At 58.1% G+C, this 12482-nt stretch overlaps 2 non-coding genes and 1 pseudogene across 2 annotated transcripts; all 3 read left to right on the forward strand.

The window, feature by feature from the left end:
- Nucleotides 1-12482, forward strand: part of LOC142596361 (uncharacterized) — a 488757-nt pseudogene that overhangs the window by 309656 nt on the left and 166619 nt on the right.
- Nucleotides 3524-3596, forward strand: TRNAF-GAA (transfer RNA phenylalanine (anticodon GAA)). Its single transcript has one exon. It is a non-coding gene; the product is annotated as a tRNA-Phe (tRNA).
- On the forward strand, nt 9107-9179 carry TRNAF-GAA (transfer RNA phenylalanine (anticodon GAA)). The gene has a single exon. It is a non-coding gene; the product is annotated as a tRNA-Phe (tRNA).

Below are 12482 nucleotides of genomic sequence, written 5' to 3' on the forward strand. Positions count from 1 at the left end.
GGCTGACAGGGCGGTACTTCCCAGGGTCCTCCTTTCTTCCCTTTTTAAAAATGGGCACAACATTCCCCTTCTTCCAGTCACCAGGGACTTCACCTGACTGCCATCACTTGTCAAATGTCATGGAGAGTGCCTTGGCAACTCCATCAGCCAGTTCCCTCAGGACTCTGCGATGCATCTCATCAGGTCCCATAGACTTGTGCACATTCACGTTCCTCAGGTGGTCTTGAAACGGAACTTCCCTTACAGCGGGAGGGGCTTTGCCCCCCTGGGCCCCATCTTGCGGTCCGTCGACTCGGGAGGGGCAAGGAGAGAGGTTGCCAGTGAAGACTGAGGCAAAGAAGTTGTCGAGCACCTCCGCTGTCTCCTCGCCTGTTGATACTAGGTCGCCGTTCTTGTTCATCACAGGGGGGGTACGCTTCCTTTAACCTGCCTTTTCTGGTTGACATACCTGTAGAAGCCCTTCTTGTTAGTCTTTACATCCCTTGCCAAATTCAGCTCCAGCTGCGCCTTGGCCTTCCTGACCCCCTTCCCTACACAACCAGGCAGCTTCCCTCTACTCTTCCCAGGACACAGCACTGTCCCTGCTTCCACTGGCTCATCATTATTATTATCGTTACTATTTTACTTTATTTCAATTCGTAAACTGTTCTTATCTCGACGCAGGAGTTTTCTCACTCTTACTCCTCCGATCCTAGCCCCCCATCCCACCAGGGCAGGGGCAGTGAGCGAGCGGCTGCACGGTGCTTAGCTGCTGGCTGGGGTTAAACCACGACACGTCAACCGACACGGCTCCCAGGCAGTGACACGCAGGGATCTCCTTTACCCTTGCAGAGGAAAGGGATTCAGCTAGGTCAGCTGAGCTGTCTCATCCTGGCTCTGTAGGCTTGCGGCTGGAAGGGGACTCGGCTATCTCACACGCCTGCCACAAATGCACACGAGGTGGCATTCCTCCCGCCTCAGTTCAGGGGTGCACAAAACGGCCACAGAAATGATGCGAGGGCTGGAGCCCCTCTCCTACGAGGACAGGCCGAGAGGGTTGGGCTTGTTCCGCCTGGAGAAGAGAAGGCTGCGGGGAGACCTTCTTGCGGCCTTTCAGTGCTTCAAGGGCGCTTAGGAGAAAGACGGGGAGAGACTTTTTAGCAGGGCCTGCAGTGCTAGGACCAGGAGTAACGGGTTTAAACTAAGGGAGGGTACATTCAGGCTAGATATAAGGAAGAAATGTTTTACGGCGAGGGTGGTGAAACACTGGAACAGCTCACCCAGAGAGGTGGGAGATGCCCCATCCGTGGAAACATTCAAGGTCAGGTCGGACCGGGCCTTGAGCAACCTCATCTGGTTGAAGATGGCCCTCCTCATCGCAGGGGGGCTGGGCCAGACGACCTTTAAATGTGCCTTCCAACGCAAACCATTCTATGATTCTGTGATTCTGTGAAAATAAGCACCTGCATGTGAGCTCCTTGTCTCCGCTCCCGTGCTAATTCATGGATATGGAGGCCGCGGGTGAGCTGCTCAGGCACAAACACATGGTATCGTTCCAGGGGCCAGAGGTGGCCAGGCAAAAATGCCATGAGACCTGCAGGGATGAACAAGGACCTCCTGGCAAAACTCAGGCATGAAATAAAAGCATACAGAGGCTGGAAGCAGGGACAGGTCACCTGGCAGGACTACAGGGACGCTGCCCGAGCACGCAGAGATGCCATTTGGAACGCGGAGGCCCCAGTGGAATTGATTCTGGCGAGCGATGTTAACGGCGGCAGCAGGAAGGGTTTCTGTAATGACATAGGTGAGAAAAGGAAGACCAGGGAAAATTTGGGCCCCCTGCTGAATGAGGCGGGGGACCTGGTCGCACAGGACATTGGAAAAGGCTGAACGCCGCCTTCGCCTCCTCTTTTACTAGCACGACCGGCCTTCGGGAACGCCAGGTGCCAGAGATGAGGGGGATCGAGCCTGGGGCCAGGCAGGCATACCCTTGATGGAAGAGGGTCAGGTCAGGGAACACCTGCGCCAGCTGGACACGCGTAAGTCGTGGGCCCTGACGGCAGGCACCCATGGGTGCCGACGGAGCTGGCAGATGTCAGTGCGAGGACACTCTCCACCCATCTTTGACCAGTCACCGAAACTGGGGGAAGTGCCCAAAGACTGGAAGAAATCAAATGCCACTCCTATTTTCAAGAAGGGCAAGAGGGAGGACCTGGGGAACTACAGGCCGGTCAGCCCCTCCACGATCCCTGGGAGGTGACAGAGACGCTAAGCCTGGAAAGTACTTCCACGTACATTGTACTGGCTTTGGCCGGGATGGACTTCATTTTCTGCACAGCAGCCCGCGTGGCTGGGGGCTTGTGGCCAGCACAGCGTTGATAACACACCAGTGTTGCAGCTCTTTGCTGAACAGCGCTGAACAGCATCAAGGCCTTCTCCGTTTCGCTCTCTTCCAGCAGCTCGCCTGGATTTCTTGATGAGGGACGAGCAGGGCACGCCATTTAGCAAGGCAAAGACTCACGCTGTGCATTGGCATCCATGCCCTGGTTTCGGTAGCCAGGAGGCTGCATGCGTGGCCTCGGTCAGATAAGACCCACGGGCCCGCTCCGTGCCAGATAGGGCTGCTTCCAGCCAGCTCCAAATGGACCCAGTGCTGGCCAAAACCGAGCCCATCGACAAAGCTGCTGGAGCTTCTGTCAAAACGCATTTGAAAAAGGGCACAACTGCCACACTGGGATAGGCGTTGGGGAACCAAACGGTGTGAGAAGCCAGCCCCGCAGACACCATGGTCGGGGAAGAAGAAGGGGGAGGCGGTAGTCCAGGCACCAGAGCAGAGATTCCACTGCAGCCCACGGAGAAGACCACAGCACAGCAGAGGTTCCCCTGCAGCCTACGGAGAAGGCCATGGTGGAGAAGGTAAGCCCTGCAGCCCGTGGAGGACCCAGCACCAGAGAAAGTGGATAATTCCCGAGAGAACTGTGGCCTGTGAAGAGCCCACAGTGGAGCGGGTTCACCTCGAGGGACTGTAGCCTGTAGGAGGGACCCCATGGGGACAGTGTGAGAAAGAAGGAAGGAGCAGCAGACAGGAACCGCTGTGGGCCGACCACAACCCCCATTCCCCATCCCCTGGCGCTGCTCGGCAGGGACGAGGTAGAAGAGTTGGGAGCAAAGGAGGGAAGTTGAGCTGGGGAAAGAGAGGGTGGGGAGGAGGCCTTCCATGGCCAGGGAAGGAGACAAGGTCTTCCAACAGCCCCACACCTCTTCCACCGTCAGCCTTTGCGGTTACACCTGCCCGGCCTGCCCACTCGCTTTGCCACCGTCACGTTTGCGCTCAAGTCCCACACGCGTTTTGGCATGCCCGGTGCAAGCTGCCATCCACCCAAATCTGGAGCCCACCTGGCCATGGAGGCAGAGAGAGGCCAGGGCCCCTCTGCCCAGGGCTGGGCACAGCTTCTCCCTGCGAACCTGCCCCAGCAACGCTCCTCGTGCCCGTCAGCCTCTGGCCTGGCACGGGTGCCACAGGGACAAGGGCTGCTGGGGCAGGGCTGGAGTAGCTCAGCTGGGAGAGCGTTAGACTGAAGATCTAAAGGTCCCTGGTTCAACCCCGGGCTTCAGCAATGCTTTTCTCCCTCACCGCTTTTGCACAGCCTGCCTGCCACATTCCAGCCTGCCCCGGCCCTCCTTGCTCCTTCGCCTCTTGCCAGAGCGCTGCCCCTGCTCTGCAGCTGCACATCTGTGCCGTAGAAGGAGCCTTCCTCTTGCACCACAAGCCCACAGCCTTCCCCTGGGCAGGACTCTCCATTCGCTGCTGCTTTGGCGGGCTCTCCACCTGCCCCTCCTTCCCTGCTCCACAGCAACTGGGAGCTCTCCTTCGTGGGGTCTCCGCAAAGACCTTCTCTCTCTCCTCTTTGTCATTCCTCATGGTGTGCACACTGCTCCCATCCTCACGCCCCTCCCTCACCTGGCCCTCGGTTCCCGGACCACAGGCCACCGTCCCCCCAGTCCCGGGGACACGCACTCCCTGGACCTGAGGCCTGAACGGCAGCAGCCTCCCTCCGGAGCTCCGTCGCAGGCACACCGCTGATGTGCCCAGGACAGCTGGCAGGGCTGTGCCCAAATACACTCACCCACCACACCGGACTCTCCAGACCAGCTGCAGCCCCTCGCAGACATCGGGCCCTGCACTGAGGAAGACAGTCCTGCTCGTGAGCTCCAGCCAGCTGCTGGGCTCCCCTCTTGCAACCTCGAGCTGCTACAGAACCCTGCCCGCCCGTCACGAACACAGTGACAGATGCTTTGGGTCGGAAGGGACCTTTAGAGGTCATCTAGCCCAACCCCCCTGCAGTGAGCAGGGACAGCTTTAACCAGATCGGGTTGCTCAGAGACCCGTCCAACCTGACCTGGAATGTTTCCAGGGATGGGGCCTCCACTGCCTCTCTGGGCAACGCCTTCCAGTGCTTCACCACCCTCATTGGAAACAATTTCTTCCTTATATCCACTCTAAATCTATTCCTCTTCAGTTTAAAACCATTACTCCTTGACCTAGCACTACAGGCCCTGCTAAAAAGTCTCTCCCCGTCTTTCTCATAAGCCCCCTTGAAGCACTGAAAGGCCACAAGAAGGTCTCCCCGCAGCCTTCTCTTCTCCAGGCGGAACAACCCCAACTCTCTCAGCCTGGCCTCGTAGGAGAGGGGCTCCAGCCCTCGCATCATTTTTGTGGCCCTCCTCTGGACCCGCTCCAACGGCTCCATGTCCTTCTTCTGCTGAGGGCTCCAGAGCTGGACGCAGTGCTCCGCGTGACGTCTCACCAGAGCAGACTAGAGGGGCAGAATCCCCTCCCTCGACCTGCTGCCCACGCTTCTTTTGATGCAGCCCGGCATACGGTCGGCTTTCTGGGCTGCAAGCGCACATTGCCGGCTCATGTCCAGCTTTTCATCCACCCGTACCCCCAAGTCTTTCTCCGCAGGGCTGCTCCCAATGCCTTCGTCCCCCCAGCCTGCATTGATATCGGGGGTTGCCCCGTCCCAGGTGCACGACCTTGCACTTGGCCTCGGTGAACCTCACGAGGGTCGCACAGGCCCACCTCTCCAGCTTGTCCGGGTCCCTTTGGACGACATCTCGTCCTTCTGGCGTGTCAACTGCACCGCTCGGCTTGGTGTCGTCGGCAAACTTGCTGAGGGTGCACTCGATCCCGCTCTCTATGTCACTGAGGAAGATCTGAAACGGCACCGGTCCCAGTACGGGCCCCTGAGGGACTCCACTTGTCACCGGTCTCCATGCGGACATCGAGCCGTAGAACACTACCCCATTCCCTATCCACCGAACAGCCCACCCATCAAACCCGTATCTCCCCAATTTAGAGAGAAGGGTGTTGTGGGGGACTGTGGCGAACGCTTTACAGGAGTCCAAAGAGATGACACCCGTGGCTTTTCCCTTGCCCACTGATGCAGCCACTCCTTCATAGAAAGCCACTGGCTTGGTCAGGCAGGACTTGCCCTTGGTGAAGCCGTGCTGCCTGTCTCAAATCACCTCCCTGTCTTCCATGGGCTTGAGCGTAGCTTCTAGGAGGATCTGTTCCATGATCTTCCCAGGCACAGAGGTGAGGCTGACAGGGCGGTACTTCCCAGGGTCCTCCTTTCTTCCCTTTTTAAAAATGGGCACAACATTCCCCTTCTTCCAGTCACCAGGGACTTCACCTGACTGCCATCACTTGTCAAATGTCATGGAGAGTGCCTTGGCAACTCCATCAGCCAGTTCCCTCAGGACTCTGCGATGCATCTCATCAGGTCCCATAGACTTGTGCACATTCACGTTCCTCAGGTGGTCTCGAAACGGAACTTCCCTTACAGCGGGAGGGGCTTTGCCCCCCTGGGCCCCATCTTGCGGTCCGTCGACTCGGGAGGGGCAAGGAGAGAGGTTGCCGGTGAAGACTGAGGCAAAGAAGTTGTCGAGCACCTCCGCTGTCTCCTCGCCTGTTGATACTAGGTCGCCGTTCTTGTTCATCACAGGGGGGGTACGCTTCCTTTAACCTGCCTTTTCTGGTTGACATACCTGTAGAAGCCCTTCTTGTTAGTCTTTACATCCCTTGCCAAATTCAGCTCCAGCTGCGCCTTGGCCTTCCTGACCCCCTTCCCTACACAACCAGGCAGCTTCCCTCTACTCTTCCCAGGACACAGCACTGTCCCTGCTTCCACTGGCTCATCATTATTATTATCGTTACTATTTTACTTTATTTCAATTCGTAAACTGTTCTTATCTCGACGCAGGAGTTTTCTCACTCTTACTCCTCCGATCCTAGCCCCCCATCCCACCAGGGCAGGGGCAGTGAGCGAGCGGCTGCACGGTGCTTAGCTGCTGGCTGGGGTTAAACCACGACACGTCAACCGACACGGCTCCCAGGCAGTGACACGCAGGGATCTCCTTTACCCTTGCAGAGGAAAGGGATTCAGCTAGGTCAGCTGAGCTGTCTCATCCTGGCTCTGTAGGCTTGCGGCTGGAAGGGGACTCGGCTATCTCACACGCCTGCCACAAATGCACACGAGGTGGCATTCCTCCCGCCTCAGTTCAGGGGTGCACAAAACGGCCACAGAAATGATGCGAGGGCTGGAGCCCCTCTCCTACGAGGACAGGCCGAGAGGGTTGGGCTTGTTCCGCCTGGAGAAGAGAAGGCTGCGGGGAGACCTTCTTGCGGCCTTTCAGTGCTTCAAGGGCGCTTAGGAGAAAGACGGGGAGAGACTTTTTAGCAGGGCCTGCAGTGCTAGGACCAGGAGTAACGGGTTTAAACTAAGGGAGGGTACATTCAGGCTAGATATAAGGAAGAAATGTTTTACGGCGAGGGTGGTGAAACACTGGAACAGCTCACCCAGAGAGGTGGGAGATGCCCCATCCGTGGAAACATTCAAGGTCAGGTCGGACCGGGCCTTGAGCAACCTCATCTGGTTGAAGATGGCCCTCCTCATCGCAGGGGGGCTGGGCCAGACGACCTTTAAATGTGCCTTCCAACGCAAACCATTCTATGATTCTGTGATTCTGTGAAAATAAGCACCTGCATGTGAGCTCCTTGTCTCCGCTCCCGTGCTAATTCATGGATATGGAGGCCGCGGGTGAGCTGCTCAGGCACAAACACATGGTATCGTTCCAGGGGCCAGAGGTGGCCAGGCAAAAATGCCATGAGACCTGCAGGGATGAACAAGGACCTCCTGGCAAAACTCAGGCATGAAATAAAAGCATACAGAGGCTGGAAGCAGGGACAGGTCACCTGGCAGGACTACAGGGACGCTGCCCGAGCACGCAGAGATGCCATTTGGAACGCGGAGGCCCCAGTGGAATTGATTCTGGCGAGCGATGTTAACGGCGGCAGCAGGAAGGGTTTCTGTAATGACATAGGTGAGAAAAGGAAGACCAGGGAAAATTTGGGCCCCCTGCTGAATGAGGCGGGGGACCTGGTCGCACAGGACATTGGAAAAGGCTGAACGCCGCCTTCGCCTCCTCTTTTACTAGCACGACCGGCCTTCGGGAACGCCAGGTGCCAGAGATGAGGGGGATCGAGCCTGGGGCCAGGCAGGCATACCCTTGATGGAAGAGGGTCAGGTCAGGGAACACCTGCGCCAGCTGGACACGCGTAAGTCGTGGGCCCTGACGGCAGGCACCCATGGGTGCCGACGGAGCTGGCAGATGTCAGTGCGAGGACACTCTCCACCCATCTTTGACCAGTCACCGAAACTGGGGGAAGTGCCCAAAGACTGGAAGAAATCAAATGCCACTCCTATTTTCAAGAAGGGCAAGAGGGAGGACCTGGGGAACTACAGGCCGGTCAGCCCCTCCACGATCCCTGGGAGGTGACAGAGACGCTAAGCCTGGAAAGTACTTCCACGTACATTGTACTGGCTTTGGCCGGGATGGACTTCATTTTCTGCACAGCAGCCCGCGTGGCTGGGGGCTTGTGGCCAGCACAGCGTTGATAACACACCAGTGTTGCAGCTCTTTGCTGAACAGCGCTGAACAGCATCAAGGCCTTCTCCGTTTCGCTCTCTTCCAGCAGCTCGCCTGGATTTCTTGATGAGGGACGAGCAGGGCACGCCATTTAGCAAGGCAAAGACTCACGCTGTGCATTGGCATCCATGCCCTGGTTTCGGTAGCCAGGAGGCTGCATGCGTGGCCTCGGTCAGATAAGACCCACGGGCCCGCTCCGTGCCAGATAGGGCTGCTTCCAGCCAGCTCCAAAATGGACCCAGTGCTGGCCAAAACCGAGCCCATCGACAAAGCTGCTGGAGCTTCTGTCAAAACGCATTTGAAAAAGGGCACAACTGCCACACTGGGATAGGCGTTGGGGAACCAAACGGTGTGAGAAGCCAGCCCCGCAGACACCATGGTCGGGGAAGAAGAAGGGGGAGGCGGTAGTCCAGGCACCAGAGCAGAGATTCCACTGCAGCCCACGGAGAAGACCACAGCACAGCAGAGGTTCCCCTGCAGCCTACGGAGAAGGCCATGGTGGAGAAGGTAAGCCCTGCAGCCCGTGGAGGACCCAGCACCAGAGAAAGTGGATAATTCCCGAGAGAACTGTGGCCTGTGAAGAGCCCACAGTGGAGCGGGTTCACCTCGAGGGACTGTAGCCTGTAGGAGGGACCCCATGGGGACAGTGTGAGAAAGAAGGAAGGAGCAGCAGACAGGAACCGCTGTGGGCCGACCACAACCCCCATTCCCCATCCCCTGGCGCTGCTCGGCAGGGACGAGGTAGAAGAGTTGGGAGCAAAGGAGGGAAGTTGAGCTGGGGAAAGAGAGGGTGGGGAGGAGGCCTTCCATGGCCAGGGAAGGAGACAAGGTCTTCCAACAGCCCCACACCTCTTCCACCGTCAGCCTTTGCGGTTACACCTGCCCGGCCTGCCCACTCGCTTTGCCACCGTCACGTTTGCGCTCAAGTCCCACACGCGTTTTGGCATGCCCGGTGCAAGCTGCCATCCACCCAAATCTGGAGCCCACCTGGCCATGGAGGCAGAGAGAGGCCAGGGCCCCTCTGCCCAGGGCTGGGCACAGCTTCTCCCTGCGAACCTGCCCCAGCAACGCTCCTCGTGCCCGTCAGCCTCTGGCCTGGCACGGGTGCCACAGGGACAAGGGCTGCTGGGGCAGGGCTGGAGTAGCTCAGCTGGGAGAGCGTTAGACTGAAGATCTAAAGGTCCCTGGTTCAACCCCGGGCTTCAGCAATGCTTTTCTCCCTCACGCTTTTGCACAGCCTGCCTGCCACATTCCAGCCTGCCCCGGCCCTCCTTGCTCCTTCGCCTCTTGCCACAGCGCTGCCCCTGCTCTGCAGCTGCACATCTGTGCCGTAGAAGGAGCCTTCCTCTTGCACCACAAGCCCACAGCCTTCCCCTGGGCAGGACTCTCCATTCGCTGCTGCTTTGGCGGGCTCTCCACCTGCCCCTCCTTCCCTGCTCCACAGCAACTGGGAGCTCTCCTTCGTGGGGTCTCCGCAAAGACCTTCTCTCTCTCCTCTTTGTCATTCCTCATGGTGTGCACACTGCTCCCATCCTCACGCCCCTCCCTCACCTGGCCCTCGGTTCCCGGACCACAGGCCACCGTCCCCCCAGTCCCGGGGACACGCACTCCCTGGACCTGAGGCCTGAACGGCAGCAGCCTCCCTCCGGAGCTCCGTCGCAGGCACACCGCTGATGTGCCCAGGACAGCTGGCAGGGCTGTGCCCAAATACACTCACCCACCACACCGGACTCTCCAGACCAGCTGCAGCCCCTCGCAGACATCGGGCCCTGCACTGAGGAAGACAGTCCTGCTCGTGAGCTCCAGCCAGCTGCTGGGCTCCCCTCTTGCAACCTCGAGCTGCTACAGAACCCTGCCCGCCCGTCACGAACACAGTGACAGATGCTTTGGGTCGGAAGGGACCTTTAGAGGTCATCTAGCCCAACCCCCCTGCAGTGAGCAGGGACAGCTTTAACCAGATCGGGTTGCTCAGAGACCCGTCCAACCTGACCTGGAATGTTTCCAGGGATGGGGCCTCCACTGCCTCTCTGGGCAACGCCTTCCAGTGCTTCACCACCCTCATTGGAAACAATTTCTTCCTTATATCCACTCTAAATCTATTCCTCTTCAGTTTAAAACCATTACTCCTTGACCTAGCACTACAGGCCCTGCTAAAAAGTCTCTCCCCGTCTTTCTCATAAGCCCCCTTGAAGCACTGAAAGGCCACAAGAAGGTCTCCCCGCAGCCTTCTCTTCTCCAGGCGGAACAACCCCAACTCTCTCAGCCTGGCCTCGTAGGAGAGGGGCTCCAGCCCTCGCATCATTTTTGTGGCCCTCCTCTGGACCCGCTCCAACGGCTCCATGTCCTTCTTCTGCTGAGGGCTCCAGAGCTGGACGCAGTGCTCCGCGTGACGTCTCACCAGAGCAGACTAGAGGGGCAGAATCCCCTCCCTCGACCTGCTGCCCACGCTTCTTTTGATGCAGCCCGGCATACGGTCGGCTTTCTGGGCTGCAAGCGCACATTGCCGGCTCATGTCCAGCTTTTCATCCACCCGTACCCCCAAGTCTTTCTCCGCAGGGCTGCTCCCAATGCCTTCGTCCCCCCAGCCTGCATTGATATCGGGGGTTGCCCCGTCCCAGGTGCACGACCTTGCACTTGGCCTCGGTGAACCTCACGAGGGTCGCACAGGCCCACCTCTCCAGCTTGTCCGGGTCCCTTTGGACGACATCTCGTCCTTCTGGCGTGTCAACTGCACCGCTCGGCTTGGTGTCGTCGGCAAACTTGCTGAGGGTGCACTCGATCCCGCTCTCTATGTCACTGAGGAAGATCTGAAACGGCACCGGTCCCAGTACGGGCCCCTGAGGGACTCCACTTGTCACCGGTCTCCATGCGGACATCGAGCCGTAGAACACTACCCCATTCCCTATCCACCGAACAGCCCACCCATCAAACCCGTATCTCCCCAATTTAGAGAGAAGGGTGTTGTGGGGGACTGTGGCGAACGCTTTACAGGAGTCCAAAGAGATGACACCCGTGGCTTTTCCCTTGCCCACTGATGCAGCCACTCCTTCATAGAAAGCCACTGGCTTGGTCAGGCAGGACTTGCCCTTGGTGAAGCCGTGCTGCCTGTCTCAAATCACCTCCCTGTCTTCCATGGGCTTGAGCGTAGCTTCTAGGAGGATCTGTTCCATGATCTTCCCAGGCACAGAGGTGAGGCTGACAGGGCGGTACTTCCCAGGGTCCTCCTTTCTTCCCTTTTTAAAAATGGGCACAACATTCCCCTTCTTCCAGTCACCAGGGACTTCACCTGACTGCCATCACTTGTCAAATGTCATGGAGAGTGCCTTGGCAACTCCATCAGCCAGTTCCCTCAGGACTCTGCGATGCATCTCATCAGGTCCCATAGACTTGTGCACATTCACGTTCCTCAGGTGGTCTCGAAACGGAACTTCCCTTACAGCGGGAGGGGCTTTGCCCCCCTGGGCCCCATCTTGCGGTCCGTCGACTCGGGAGGGGCAAGGAGAGAGGTTGCCGGTGAAGACTGAGGCAAAGAAGTTGTCGAGCACCTCCGCTGTCTCCTCGCCTGTTGATACTAGGTCGCCGTTCTTGTTCATCACAGGGGGGGTACGCTTCCTTTAACCTGCCTTTTCTGGTTGACATACCTGTAGAAGCCCTTCTTGTTAGTCTTTACATCCCTTGCCAAATTCAGCTCCAGCTGCGCCTTGGCCTTCCTGACCCCCTTCCCTACACAACCAGGCAGCTTCCCTCTACTCTTCCCAGGACACAGCACTGTCCCTGCTTCCACTGGCTCATCATTATTATTATCGTTACTATTTTACTTTATTTCAATTCGTAAACTGTTCTTATCTCGACGCAGGAGTTTTCTCACTCTTACTCCTCCGATCCTAGCCCCCCATCCCACCAGGGCAGGGGCAGTGAGCGAGCGGCTGCACGGTGCTTAGCTGCTGGCTGGGGTTAAACCACGACACGTCAACCGACACGGCTCCCAGGCAGTGACACGCAGGGATCTCCTTTACCCTTGCAGAGGAAAGGGATTCAGCTAGGTCAGCTGAGCTGTCTCATCCTGGCTCTGTAGGCTTGCGGCTGGAAGGGGACTCGGCTATCTCACACGCCTGCCACAAATGCACACGAGGTGGCATTCCTCCCGCCTCAGTTCAGGGGTGCACAAAACGGCCACAGAAATGATGCGAGGGCTGGAGCCCCTCTCCTACGAGGACAGGCCGAGAGGGTTGGGCTTGTTCCGCCTGGAGAAGAGAAGGCTGCGGGGAGACCTTCTTGCGGCCTTTCAGTGCTTCAAGGGCGCTTAGGAGAAAGACGGGGAGAGACTTTTTAGCAGGGCCTGCAGTGCTAGGACCAGGAGTAACGGGTTTAAACTAAGGGAGGGTACATTCAGGCTAGATATAAGGAAGAAATGTTTTACGGCGAGGGTGGTGAAACACTGGAACAGCTCACCCAGAGAGGTGGGAGATGCCCCATCCGTGGAAACATTCAAGGTCAGGTCGGACCGGGCC

This window comes from Pelecanus crispus, chromosome 31 (genome assembly GCF_030463565.1).
Source record: "Pelecanus crispus isolate bPelCri1 chromosome 31, bPelCri1.pri, whole genome shotgun sequence".
NCBI classification, from domain to species: Eukaryota; Metazoa; Chordata; class Aves; order Pelecaniformes; family Pelecanidae; genus Pelecanus; species Pelecanus crispus.